This window comes from Melospiza melodia, chromosome 3 (genome assembly GCF_035770615.1).
Source record: "Melospiza melodia melodia isolate bMelMel2 chromosome 3, bMelMel2.pri, whole genome shotgun sequence".
Lineage (NCBI taxonomy): Eukaryota > Metazoa > Chordata > Aves > Passeriformes > Passerellidae > Melospiza > Melospiza melodia.
Genome location: NC_086196.1, coordinates 61,853,634 through 61,867,950, shown reverse-complemented (window position 1 = coordinate 61,867,950; position 14,317 = coordinate 61,853,634). Strand labels below are relative to the sequence as shown.

Genomic DNA, 14,317 nt, shown 5'->3' with positions numbered 1-14,317 from the left:
GGCATTAAAACAGTCAGAAGTAAAGCCAGTCTCCATCTGTGAGGACAGAGATCTCAATGACTTCCAGGAAAAATCAAAGTGGTATCTATCAAAGGAACAGAGAAAAAAGGGAAAGGCTATTTTCCCTTCTTATTCTGATACAGGATCTAGGCCAGATCTTTCACTCTGGTTGACTACTGGTTGATACAAGACCAAAGTGAAACAGTAAATGTTGGTTTTTAAGCTGCCCTTGTAACTCTGTGGTCTATAAGCTGACAGAGGCATGTAAAGACCCTAGTGCCAATAGAATAGCCTTGGGATTTTTAAAACGATACTTGGCTGCTATTGGATCCTGAAACAGCTGCTCAGCAGGCAGGGAACTCCAGCTAAATATCTTCCTTTCTGCAGAATTGGTGACTGAGCTGTTCAACTGCTCCTATTCTACCAAGAAATCTCACTTCCTTTGAAAATTATTTCAATATACCCAGCTCTGTGTTCTTTTAATTGCTTTGTAGCATCTCAGTGAAAAAAAAGTAGCTGGAGCCAAAAGCCCTGGTTTTATCAGTGATGCTGCACAGGGGACAACATTTGTTTACTGTGTATTCTTTGCAGAAGACCTAGAAGAATTAATTTCAGTTAGTGTGTCTTGCTAAACTCTGATTACTCATATTCTTGGAAGTTTACATGCAAAGTAATCAGCAGCACTGATCCCCTCGTAAGAAGCAGAAATCAATTAGGAAGGCAGTTGACCTTATTATAGTAATTAATTGCAAATGACATTTACTTTCAGTATTTGATAGCCAAGCTCTTTATTTTGGCTTTGGGGGCTTTGGTGCTTTAGTTTAGCTTGGGTTTGTGTTTTTGTTGGTTTCTTTCGCTTTGGGGTTTTTTGCCCTCCCTCTCTTACACTACTTTTAACCTGCCCTGATTTTTCTTAAACATAATTTTTATCACATGAAATCTGTCCTACTTTGTGACACACACTTTCCCAAAGGATACTTGACCTTCTTTACAGGAATTCCTGTATGCTTAGGAGTCCTGGAAATGGGACAATGTTCCTACGGAAAGGTGTCTCCTTACTTCTAGGCAAAGGATGACTTGCTTTCTTGGAAATCAGCTTGACTGTGAGGGTGAGGGCAAGAGAGAAGAAAACTGTCTTTGTTGTACTTGGCAAGAGGGTTCATTTTACAGGGAATGTAGAGCACCCATGTTTCGGTGAGGTGCTAAGTAGCACATGCATGTTTACCAGAAGGCAGAGTTGCTCTGGAGACAAAAAATACATTTCTTTCTCTGTGAAGTAGTTGAGTGAAGAGGGGCACACCCAGGTTCTGCAAGCTTTAATTCCATCCTGGCAGTCTGAGCCGGAGGGAAACTTGGTGTATGCCAGGAGAGCAGCACATATTTAACTAGGTAATGGCCCTGATTCTGTGCAAGATGTTCATGCACAGAGACTGAGCCCCTCAAACCATTGTTTGCTCCTGGACCATTGCACTGCCAGAGAAGAACCTGGTCACCTAGAGGGATGTTCCTAATCAGGAATTAATTAGTCGGTTTTTCAAAAGACTTCAAATATGTAAAATAATAATGTTTTAAAATTACAGGGAGCAAATCTGTATATTTTGAATATGTAACCACACACATATAGAAAACTGGAGCTGTGAGCCATACATCATGTTTTGTTTCACGTGACAGAATCTGAATTTAGCATTTGTATTTTTTTGTATTGGTGTCTGTGAGGTTCTAACAGCTGTGGAAACTATTTAGGATATGACAGAGAGACAGTGTCATGCCTATGGAGACAACCACATGAAACTTACTGCTCAGTTCATCAGAAGGACGACGGAGCTTGAGCCCTGACTGCTGATTTACCACTGCCCTGCTCATTCACATCGGGCATCTTCCTAACTCAGCCACACTCCACACCCACACTGTTTAGTCTCTGTAAATTACTGTTGCAAGGCTACGAGAAAAAAATAAAAACGATACTGAAAATCATGAGACACTAGGTGTAATTAGGCTCCATAGACAAATTGGATGCAGAAATTCTTAATAGACCAAACCACGGAAGGAAGGAAGGAAGGAAGGAAGGAAGGAAGGAAGGAAGGAAGGAAGGAAGGAAGGAAGGAAGGAAGGAAGGAAGGAAGGAAGGAAGGAAGGAAGGAAGGAAGGAAGGAAGGAAGGAAGGAAGGAAGGAAGGAAGGAAGGAAGGAAGGAAGGAAGGAAGGAAGGAAGGAAGGAAGGAAGGAAGGAAGGAAGGAAGGAAGGAAGGAAGGAAGGAAGGAAGGAAGGAAGGAAGGAAGGAAGGAAGGAAGGAAGGAAGGAAGGAAGGAAGGAAGGAAGGAAGGAAGGAAGGAAGGAAGGAAGGAAGGAAGGAAGGAAGGAAGGAAGGAAGGAAGGAAGGAAGGAAGGAAGGAAGGAAGGAAGGAAGGAAGGAAGGAAGGAAGGAAGGAAGGAAGGAAGGAAGGAAGGAAGGAAGGAGCATAAAATGAAGAACGTTACTAAAGTATCATTTCCAATAAGTCTATTTACTAACTTACAAGAAATGCCTCCAGTTTAGACTGTAATTAGAATCTAAACCAAGTTAATATGTTGGCCCTCAGACAAAGTAATATGACTAACTCTTGTAGTAGAGCCTAGATACCAGTTCTCTTCTGCTGAAATGGTGATGAGGTGAAAACACAGATGGGATTGGAGGTTACAATTTTTATGCCATTAGGATATGTGCTGCTTCTAAACACACTTCGTTTTGGCTTTACTGGGGCTTGTGAGGCTCTGTTTGCTGTAACTTTGCTCTAAAGTTGAAAAACCATCTTACCACCTCGAAGTATGCAGAAGGTTCCTCTTGCCTGTTGAATGCAGGACACATCATACATGTTTAAGAAAACAAAATGATAGCTATTTTTTCCCCGTGGTATTCTGCTCCTCTTCCGTTCCCCATATGCAAATCAGTACTAACCTGGATGATCTGAGATGTTTCTGACTCACTCCTCTCTCTCTCTCTGTAGGTCTCTGTTCAGTTCAGGTCCTCACTGTGTAGGAAGAGCCCCTCTTTGGCTGCTTTGACTGCAGAGATGGTAGTCTAGAGAAACAATTTCAAATAAATAGTTCTTTTTAGCTTTCTCTCAATATAAAAGGCATCTCCAATGTTTATTCACTTTCAAATGAAAATACAGAATAAATATGTACAGAGGTTCATATATGGTCTCTTTTATTTTCAGTGCAGGAGTTGTCTTCACTGAAGCACTCAGCAGTGCTCTTAATATATGCTACAATCAAATCCAATATGCATATCTCACATTTTCCACTATATCTTCAACACTGATTGCAACTGCACTGCAGACAAATTAATTTGTTACTCTATACATTAACTTTGAGTATAGGGATCATAAGTGATCATTGATAAAGAAAAAAAAAAACCTTTTTTCTGCACATAGTGCGATTAACATACAAAAAATGTTTTTCAGATGGTACAGAACTATTGGTGTTGTCTTCTTTCTATGAGATGCTCTAAACAGATGATTTCCAGGATTTATAAGGAAATCTGTTTTGAATTATTTGCTTTTATCATTCAGCTAATTTTCTTGTTGTTGGGTTTTTCATTAGTTTTTATTAAAGCCAAATGAGTGTGCTCCAGGACATTGCACAAATGCTGCTGTACTGCCACTTTAGGAAATACCATTAAGGTGACCTTTTCCTTGTTTGCTTCCCATGGTATTTAACTAAGCTGCTTTAGGAGAAACATCATTAGAATTGTCAATTTCTCCATGTGCACCTTAAGGTTATTCATAGAAACTGTATTCTTTGGGGGATAACAGAAAAACAGGGCTTTGCTTTCCCTCATTAACCCCATGAAGTAACAGTATCAACTTTAACACAGGGCTATCAACATCAGCAAAATTCAGGCGACTCTGTCTCTCTCTCCTCTCTCCTACCCCCTGTAAGTGTTTGATACTGGTGAAAGACGCCACATTAGAATCACAAAAGAGTGAATTCCTCTACCCAACCTCGAACTGTATATAAGACAGGAAGAAATTCCCCACTCCACAAAAACCTTCCACCACAATTCCTGATTTTTTCTCTGGTGTCACTTATTTTAAGAAGATGTGGGACGGTCCATCACAAGTAGTACTTGGACCAAAATATTAAGTGCCAGCTATGATCACAATTCTTGAGCTGCTTTGACTCAGCCATGAGAAAAAATATTAGGTATCACAGAGCACAGAACAGATAAGGCTGGATGAGACCTCTTGCAATCATCTCCTCCAAACCTTGGGCTCAAAGAGGAGTACACTAGAGAAGGTTGCCTGGAGCCCCTCCAGTCAGGTTTTGAGTATCTCCACAAATGGAGATACACACACACATTAAATTATTATTCTTATGTTTAAATGGAATTTACTATGTTTCAGTTTGTGCCTATCAACTCTCATCCTGCCACTGGGCATCACAGAGAAGTGGTGATCCATCTTCTTTACTCCTCACATCAACAAGTATTCATATATACTGATAAGTAGTCCCAAGTCTCTCATTCTCTCCTCCTATGTCAGATATACCAGTCCTTTAACCATCTTTGCAGCCCCTTATTGAACTCTCTCCATATCTGTCTTGCCCTGCAGAACCCCAGAGCTCAACACAACACTCCAGATGTTGAGCAGAGAGAAAAGATCATTTATTTTGACTTGCTGGCAATTTTTCTTATTGTCCAAGGCTGTTGTCTGCCACAGTGGTACATTCAGACTCAGGTTCAAGTTGTTGCCTACCTGAACTCTGGGTCCATTGCACAAGGCTATTTTCCAACTGGTTGGCCTCAGCCTGTACTGACGCATGAGGCTTTTCCTCCTCAGCAAAGGGCTTGGTATTTTCCCTTGTTGAATTCCATGAGACTCCTGTTGAGATGCTTCCAAACAGCAGTATAACCGTCTGGTCTATCAATTTTCTTCCCAGTTTTATGTTGTCAGCAAATTTGGTTAAGGTACAGTCAGTCCCATCACCCAGGCCATTCATGAAGATGTTAAACAGTTTTGTATCCCAGAACTAAACCTGGGATAATCTATTTGTGGGGCCTGCAGCTGATCTGTTTCTGCTGACCACAACCTTTCTAGCCCAGCAGCTCAGCTAGCTACTAAGCCATGTAACTAATCACTTATCTAGCCCATAGTTCATCAGTTTGTCAGTAAGGACATTATGTAAAAGTGTCAAAAGCCTTACTAAAGTCAAGATAAACAGCACCTACCAGTCTCTCCTTATCTCATCATAGAAGGCCATTTGGATGGTCAGGAATGATTTCTCCTTATGGATTTGTGCTGAGTACTTCTGGTCATATTCTTGTCCTTCATATGTTTGGAATTGGTTTCTAGGATGGTGTATTCCTTCACCTTTCTAGAGATTGAGAGGAGGCTCCCCACCCTGTCCAGACAACCTTTCTTGTCCCTCTTGAAGATAAAAATAACAACTACTTTCTTTCTGTCCTCAGGAATCACCCCCAGTGGCTATAACCTTTCAAAGCTAATGAAGAGCGGCTTCACATTGACATTCAACAGCTCCCTCAGCATTTTTGTGTGGTACCAGGTTTATTTGTGTGGTTACTTGTTTATTTGTACAGTTCAGTTAAATATTACCTAATCCAATTCTTATTAATCAAGGATGAGTGTTTCTTACTCCATACATAGTAGCTGACAGGTTGACAGGAACAGGATTTCTCAAGGTGAGTTCTTCCAGTGAAGATTACAGTGAAAAAGACTTGAGCATCTCATCCTTTTTTGTGTCCTTTGCCACCAGGTTCCCTAGACTACTCAACAGTGGGTCTGCTTTTTCCTTCTTCTTTCTTTTGCAATTGTTCTCCCTTTAGACACCCTTTTTGTTGTCCTGTATGTCCCTTAGCAGACTCAAGGCCAGGTAGGTCTTGGTTTTCCTTATCCCATCCCCACACATTCAGATAGTGACTCTACATTCTTTTCAATCCACCTGACCATACTCCCACCTCTTGTAAAATTTCTTTTCTATTTAGTTAGAAGCTCTTTCCTTACCTTCATGTGCCTCCTGACGCTTTTGTTTCATTCCCTGCTCATCACGAGGAACTCGAGTTTAAAAGAGGTGATCCTTGAAAATCACTGGACTCTCACGGACCTCTCTTCTTGCCAGGGCCAAGTCTGGTGGAATTCTTTCAAAGACATCCCTGATCAGGCCACAGTCTGCTCTTCTGAATTCTAAGGTTTTTATCCTAGTTTTTGTACTGCTCCCTCCTCTCAGGATCCTTACTCTGCCATCCCATGGTCACTGCAGCCTAAGCTACCCTTAACTTTCACACCCCCAGTCTGTTCTTCCTTGTTTGTAAATGCCTGGTGCAGTAGAGTGACTCTTTTCTTCAGCTCAACCATTATCTGTGTTAGGAAAGTGTCATCACTCCAAAAACCTCCTGGGTTTCTTGTGCTCTGTGGTATTGCTCTTCCAGCAGACATGAGCCTCCTCCAGTTGTCCAAAGAAGGTGTGTGTTTACTCATTTTTTTTATCTTTAACAGACATCTACCAAAGTTCTGGTTTATTTCCCACAAGCTCTCAGCTGTTTTATGGTCCATCACCATGATGAGGTAGTGTGAAACAGGTCCTGTAATTGGAGAACCCTTTCACAGCAACATCAGACTCCTCCTCTGCTGCAGCTTTCCTTCCTATGTTTTTAGGGAGCACTCAGAAATTCAAATATATCCTGTTCTGGGAGACCTCATGCCCAGTCAAATCAATACCACAGCTCCGGGTCAATTTAAATCAGTTTCCCTGGATAACACAATTCCTTCCCAGTCTGCTGGTGTTGATATTTCTTTCATAGTCTCCAGTCCTACTGCTTGGGACTTCATCACACTAACACATGGTAGACTTGTATCTCTATTGTTGCCTTAGACTGGCTAAAACTTAAGGCATCACCACCTTCTGAGAAAGAAGTTTCAACAAAATCTTTTCACCTCATCAACGTACAGAAACCCTCATGTGGGCCTGTTTACTCTAGGGCTCTCTGCTAAAGGTTATCTCCATTCATGCCCTTGTTACCATTTCATGATTCAGTCTGTCCTTAAAATCCCTGAAGAGCTATCCTTAGTCACACAATTCACGTGGCATTACATCTTCTCACTCCTGAGTCTAAAAGTGAGGTAGCTTGTCCTAGAACATTTGCAATTGTAACAATTTTTCATTCTGATGAAAAAAATGGATTTGAACAGGAGATCAAATCTTTGTTTGGCCACATGTAATAACTCTAATCTTACTTATCAAGCAGGCCTGCTTCTTCTTATAGTGTTGCTTTTGGTGTGAGCATTGTTTGCTTCTGTATTCACATCTGCATCTATCAGTGCCATAGCATTTCACTGTGCAATGAAGTGATCCTTTTCTCCACCTTCCTAACACACCATGCAAAAGAACTAGGATGTAACATCTGACAAGAAGCAACAGTCATACTTCTGTGTAATGCTCATTCATCTCAAAGGAAGTTCCTGCCTCAGCTGATGCTAAGGCAGTGAATGCATGGAGTTCTAAGAAGCATTGCCTGGCAAACTTTTAAAAACACAGTCCTAAGTGGTTTTCTTAAAAGACCTGGCAGAGATGGAGCAGGAAAAGAGAGGTTTAATGCCAAATTTCTTTACTTAATGCAAATATCAACCCCCTTGAGTAATAATTTGACATTCCTTAGCAAAGACACACTCTACTTTTGAAATATTTACCATTCCTTTATTTTTTATAACCTTAAGAAAATTTGGAAGGAATGTGAACTGTTTTGATTTTTGTCTTCCTATGATGGCAGAGATTTATTTATAGCCAGGAACTGCAGGACAGTTCTCACGTGGCTGCTGAAAATTAAAACAGCATGTAGAGTTTTGTTTTGTTTTACTTTTATGCCTTTGCGGCTGCAATCTCTCCCTGCGTTCCCTAAACCCTTGTTATTGTAACCAGAGCCACATTTTGCATTGCTACAATTGCGGGGTTATGTAAATTCCAAAAGCTTTAAAGGAAAGGGCCTGCAGATTCTACTCTGGGACACAGGGAAGTTGACACAAACAGTTATGCCCAGCATTAAGGGAGAGACAAAAGTATTCGTAAATTGTCAAGAGACAGGAAACCCAAGTCTCAGCATCAGCATCAACCTGAAGTTATCTGAACCTTTAGAACTTACTGGTTTCATTTAAATTGATTGCCCTCTCATTTTCAGCATTGTGCTTTGTAGAGCCAGGAAAATTTTCTTCAATCACTTTTGAAAAATCTTCATATGCTCTCTCCCACTTTTCACCAGTGTGTACAGGTTTACCCAGAAGAGTCAATAAAAGAATGTTCTACAGGCACAAACATTTTCAGATCCAAAGAACTGAAGTTTTTCAATGATGATGAAAATGTACATGTTGAAATACTTTGCTTTAGTTGTGATTATTTTTATATTAAACAGAAAATCAAAATGAAAGAGAAAACCCATACTCAGAAAAATTAATAAGATAAGAGTATGACCTTTTAAGCAGTCTTTATGGCACTTAGGGTGGGAAGAAGTGTGATACATGTTCCACTTCTGAGTAACCAAGTTGTAATGCTGACATTACCTGTGCATTTCTGTGTGGGCATGGGCAAGCCAATTCGTGTCTCTGACTCTGCACTCTCTAAAAGAGGGATAATCACGCCTGACTCACTCAGTGTTAGAAGGTTCTGCATAAGCTCTTAGTCTCCAGTGTTTAGACAACTCAGCTAAATGAGAAAAATATTTAGCCCACTTCTCCAGATTTGCTTCTATTTAAGTTCTAAATCACTATTAGATAAATCATGTTTAGACCTCAGACAAGAAACCAGATTACATTATTCCTGAAGTATGTGGAGGTTTTGCTCAGCCTGCTGCACCCCAATCACTGGAGTGTGCTAATGAGAGTTCATGGACTTTGTGAAAAGGTGCAGTCAGGACTCCACAGCCAATTCAGCTGACACTGTAAGGAAGAATGAGGCTGTGATGGCACTCCAACATGCTGCTTTATATAGCTGCTAAATCTTCTAGTAAGCCTTAAACTTACTGCAGCAGATATGAAAAAAAAAATTACAAACCCCCCCCCCAAAAAAAAAACCCAAAAAAACCCCCAAACAAACAAACAAACAAAAAACCACAAAAAACCCCCAGATAACCACCAAAACCAGCAGGGCTTGCTGCATTGTTCACACACATCTCTGGTGCAAGGTCAGTCACGGTGAGATAAAAAATGAAGCACTGGCTCAACACTTTGGAAACAGGTAGGTCAAGTCAACACAGAAGGAGCATTCCAAGCAATTCCCAAGCTGTGATACTTCAAAAATAACCATTACAGTTGAAAAGACACTTTCAATGGTGTACAATAGTTCCTATTCACCTGGTAGTTGCTATCACTGCACAGGTGGCAATAGCTATTTTCTTTATAAAAGTGTAGCTGTTTAAATCTGATCAAGACCCACTTCTAAAGGTGCAGCTACACAAGATCCCTGCACAGCTCAGAAGTATCTACCAGTCTGGCATGTGTGTTTATTTACTTGGATACAGGAATTGCCCTGTGGTGCTTGATCCTGACCATCACTGTGACCCTGGGCAAATGACAGAATGCCTCTGCACCCACAATTTCTTTTGAAGTCAGCTGGTGATGTGTATGCTCACTAGTTCTGAAAAAAAAAACCTAAGCCCTACAGGCTAAAGCCAAAATCTGTTAGAGCTGTGGTGTTTTGGGTTGCATCATAAATTATATATATTTTTAACACAAAAATTGAAGCATCAAAAGATAAGAAATATTTTTGTAAATGTTATAATGCAATTGTACCAGTAGAATCCAACTCCCAGACACAGAGCAGAGGAGTCCAAGGGACCATCTATATTAACAATTTTTGGAATTGGATAATTTGTTCAAAATCTGTGTTGAATCAGAAACAAGCAACCATAAGACAAAAAGAAACTAAAAATCAAAGTCCATTATATTAGGCTGTGTCCCATTCTTAGTGTACCTAATCATAAGTATCCGAGAACTATGTATATTGCTGAACCAAATAAAGCACTGACCAAAATTGTTACTTTATTTTATAAGTTATGTTTTCTGATAGTCTAAACTGTTGTATTTTTTCCTCACAGATTACTAGTTTAGCGCTCAAAAGCACTGAGGAGCACAGACAAGAAACTCTGATGTCCTATAATATGAAATTCCCCAGATTTTGTTCTTAGACCTGATTCCAAATTGATACGTGATCAGCACTGCTACATATACCCTTCAGTGTTTTACCAAAGTATTAAGCAAGATAGAGTTTGCTTAGCTTTTGGGACCTGTGAAGTCTGCAGCCTGTAATTATTGGCCAAACCAGCATCATAGCTCTTTCCTTCAACTCATTAGTTTCCTTGAGTTGACAAAGCCCTTCCTCACCCTCCATGCTTGCATACCCAACAGATACCACTTGGCTCAACACAATTAGCAAAGCAGGCAGGACAAGGAGCCGCTTAGTCACCTCTGAGGCATTTTACAGTAGAGAACCTTCAGTAGCTGACACATGTCAAACAAGGCAAAATAATCATAAAATACTGATAAACATAACCACACAGATTTCTGACACATTAGAAAGACCATTTAAAGAAGAAATCTAAAAAAAATCCTTGTTCTGATACGAAATGACAGTAAGAATATAAAAGGCCTCTGTTGGCCCAGTGGTTCAGTGTGGTGAGGTTTAGTTATGCCCATCTTGGATCCTCAGTGCTATGATATTTCTCTGCTGCATGAAGAAAGTAGGGCAAAAAGAATGAACAATGGTAAATACATGGGTAGAAGCCACACATAAAAAAAAAAAAAAAGTTTAAAAAAAGCAAACCAAGCCTAACAACAGCAACAAAAAACCTTCCATAAGCAGGAGTAGAATAGAAGTAAAATTAGAACAGTTCAGTTGGAAGGCACCTACAATAATCAGCCCAGTTCCCTGATTCCTTTAATGCTCTCTAATGATGCAACACAGGTGAGCTGCAAAAGGCAGACTTGTCTTGTCCTCTCAACCTGCTGCAATCAGCTGCACCTAAAAATATCTGGAGAGAAAATGACACCTGACACAGACACGGCAAAAATGATCCAAACTAAGAAGTAGCAACTCCAAGGGTGTGGGAAAGTCTGCAAACAAATCACTGGGTGTGTCAGATACACAGACGCTGGTATAATGCGGTGATTAGTGTGTCTCAGTGAATATGTAAACGTGAGCTTGGTGTTTTAAAAGCCAGGCACAATGACTGCTGAACAAACTCCGGTCTGGCTGCATTTGCCTAGGAGCAGTACACCATTTGCTGTGACCCTAAAGCTTCGTGGGATGTTCAGAGATAACTGAAGCCCAGAGCTACTAAACAAATCCAGCGTGACATCTTATTCTACATGGATATTTTCTAGGCTAAATATCACAGGACTGGGAAAACTGCTTCTGTGACACCCATGAGTGAATTTCTCTGTGAGCTTCACTGAGGCTACAGGGCCCACTATTTCCCACCCTGATAGCATCACAAGATGCAGTGTGTATGATCCACATCAAATGGCAAAATTCAGGCCTAGAAACAGTCCTCCAAAATGTTGGTGAGAAGCTTTAAAATCCAAATGCAACAAATATAGGAACATAGAGAGCTCATAGATTTAAGCTCACACAGTCTGTACAGAAAACCTAAGAAATAAACCTTGTAGTTTTGTGCATCCTTGGTTGTTCCATTGCAAGCAGAAAAAGAGATAGATAATACACTGAAAAGCACATACCCCAAGTTAATGGCCCTGGTCAGCCAGCAGAAGCAAGCCTAAGATTTACAATGAAGGAATTCCTAATGAAAGTTAAAGGGTTTTCCCCATTTCTCTGGAGGCATTGGCCCCCTGTCTGGCATCAAACTGTTCAACTCCCTCTAGTTTCTTTGTGAATTAGGTTTTGTCCTGAAGAAGCTCAAGAATACCAAGAGACCATGACTAAAAAGGGCTCAGAGTAAAAATGAAAGTTGCCTATCTCTCTCCTCCACTGCGTAACCACTTATCACTGAGTACCCAGAACTGTAGACAGTGTTCCCAATGTTGTTTCAGCCTAGCTCAGAGACATGTTTCCCCAGCAGGCTATTTGGATCAAAGACTTCAGGCAACGTCCCTCAAAGAAAGACAAGGCAAAACACAGGGGGTACTTTTTCACCATCTGCTTCCATTTTAATTTGCTGCAGTCCCACATGTCACCAGAGTCTGTGGGGTGGTCAGCTGGATTCTGGCTCATGTGCATTCATGGTAGGATAAGACTACAAGGTCATCACATCCTGTTTCCTACAATCACAGACAACTGTGTAATAGACACGTAGTCCAGCGGTCTCCACAGCACATTTATTCCAAAACTATCACACATTAACATATGCCTTTTCAAGTGACCAATGGGAAACAATTAGATAAGTTTTCCAGTCTGAAGTGAGGCAGCAATTCTCATTCTTGTTTAAAGCAGCTGACAATGACAAACTAGGTATTTCATTGTACAGGGGTATAATATCATCTCCCTGACCTCTGTTAACTGATTCTAGAGACTATAAAATTTAGTCCACTCTATGGATAAAAATACATAAAACTAGAGATAACTTTTTATTTATGTCAAAATTAGAAAAAAACCCAAAATACTGATATGCATGTAATCTGAATCGTATGTTGACGTATATTGCAAAAATCAAAGCCAGTAATTGAAAAACTGATTCTCAGAACTGATGAAGTGACAATCTTATCTTGCTTTTTGATAAAAGTACAGTGGTACCATATGAAAATGTTACTACATTATGATAGGCCAACTGTAATTTGTATTTACAGTATTTCCTTAGGTAAGGTTCCCATTCCACAGTAGCTTAGCTACACTAACAGATGTGTAAATCAGAAAGAGTAGGGGCTCCTGGAGATGTCCCAATAGATGTGGACATCCAAAACATCACCACTGAAAGTAAGCAGGGGATGAGACAGTGAGGAGTCACTTGCTAAATTTTGCCTCTGATTTAACAGAAAATGTGTCATGAAGGAAACAGTAGGGCATTTATAGCACAACACATGTCACCCAGCAGGTACATGAAGCTATTCTAGATAAGTCCAGACACAGCTGGAAAACAATTCATGGGAGCCCAAGGAAAATGTCAGAAATTTTCAGTCAGAAAACGCATCTGTTTTTCTCCCTATAACTTAGTAATGGTGAGTGCCAAAGACTTTGTAACATTCACGCAGACTGCCTGAATCCTGCTGATGATGAAAGGCTGAGGTCAAGCTTTGTACTTCTGGCATTGGCAACACATTTCAGGGCCTCTACAACAGAGCCAGAGAGATTCACTCATTGGGACGCCTGACCCACAGGGCAGTAAAAGTATGAAACAAGTGAAGAGGGCAAGTTCATATCTCAGTAGGGCACAGTTGGAAGACAGTTCATATTGGCAGGGCCCTAGCATGGTTATTACTCTATCCCTGCATAACAGTGCAGGAGGATGCTGACACATCAGAGCTCAAGTGAGAACAAAACCAACTGTCTCTCTGCGCACTCAGCTGTTAGAAACAGTTTAATTCGTTCCCGCTGTACACACGGCTGCAAAAGTAGCAAAGGACTGAAGTCCCCTCATGTTTGGTCAAGATCTTGCTTTCTTTCATCTGTTGTGCAGATGCTGATGGAGGTCACCTGCCTGGAGGGGGGTCATGATTCTGCCGAATGGATTTAAGGAGGGTACTCACAGTCCAGGCATCCCAGCTTAATGGTCAGTGACTCAGTAAGAAAACCAAGATTGTCTGCACTGGTGGATGGCTCCATTTCCTGAAGCTTGTAAGGAAGAATGATATCCTGGCAAACCTTCCCTACAGATGTATGCTGTTTTATCTAACAAATAAACCCATTCCACCCAGTAGGGAAATTCTCTTACAACCATTATCAGCAGTACATAAGTTCCACAGTTTCAATACAGGCAAAACCCTAAATGAAGTGTGGAGTGGAGGAAGAACGAGAGATTGTAACTAAAGGCTCTGGGAAGATATGAGGGAGGGAGTAAAAATGGAAAGAAGTACTCACTCTGCAATAGGGTGACATTCTTGCATTCTGGGAGAAATATGATTTTGGTGAATATATGGCTTGTCTATAGACAGGAGACTAAAAACAACATAATGATTATTATAATGTTATAATATTTTAATTAGTAACCATGGCTTTGCTACACTAACACTTCAGAAGACATAAAGGTGTGTGAAAAAAATGGGTCTAACCTACCCGCAGTGAGAGTACTTGTATGACAGGACAGACCCTCATTAGTTTGTAGGCTTCTGAGAAAATTGTGCCTCAATTTCCAAAAATGCTAAATTCATTAATATTTGTAAAG

At 40.5% G+C, this 14,317-nt stretch overlaps 1 protein-coding gene across 2 annotated transcripts in view; it reads right to left on the bottom strand.

Moving 5' to 3' along the window:
* Positions 1 to 14,317, bottom strand: part of DAAM2 (dishevelled associated activator of morphogenesis 2) — a 202,502-nt gene that overhangs the window by 181,228 nt on the left and 6,957 nt on the right. For both annotated transcript variants that reach the window (XM_063152019.1, XM_063152021.1), the window contains exon 2: positions 2,936 to 3,058. The gene's annotated coding sequence lies outside the window, so the exon portion shown is untranslated. The remainder of the gene's footprint in view (positions 1 to 2,935; positions 3,059 to 14,317) is intronic.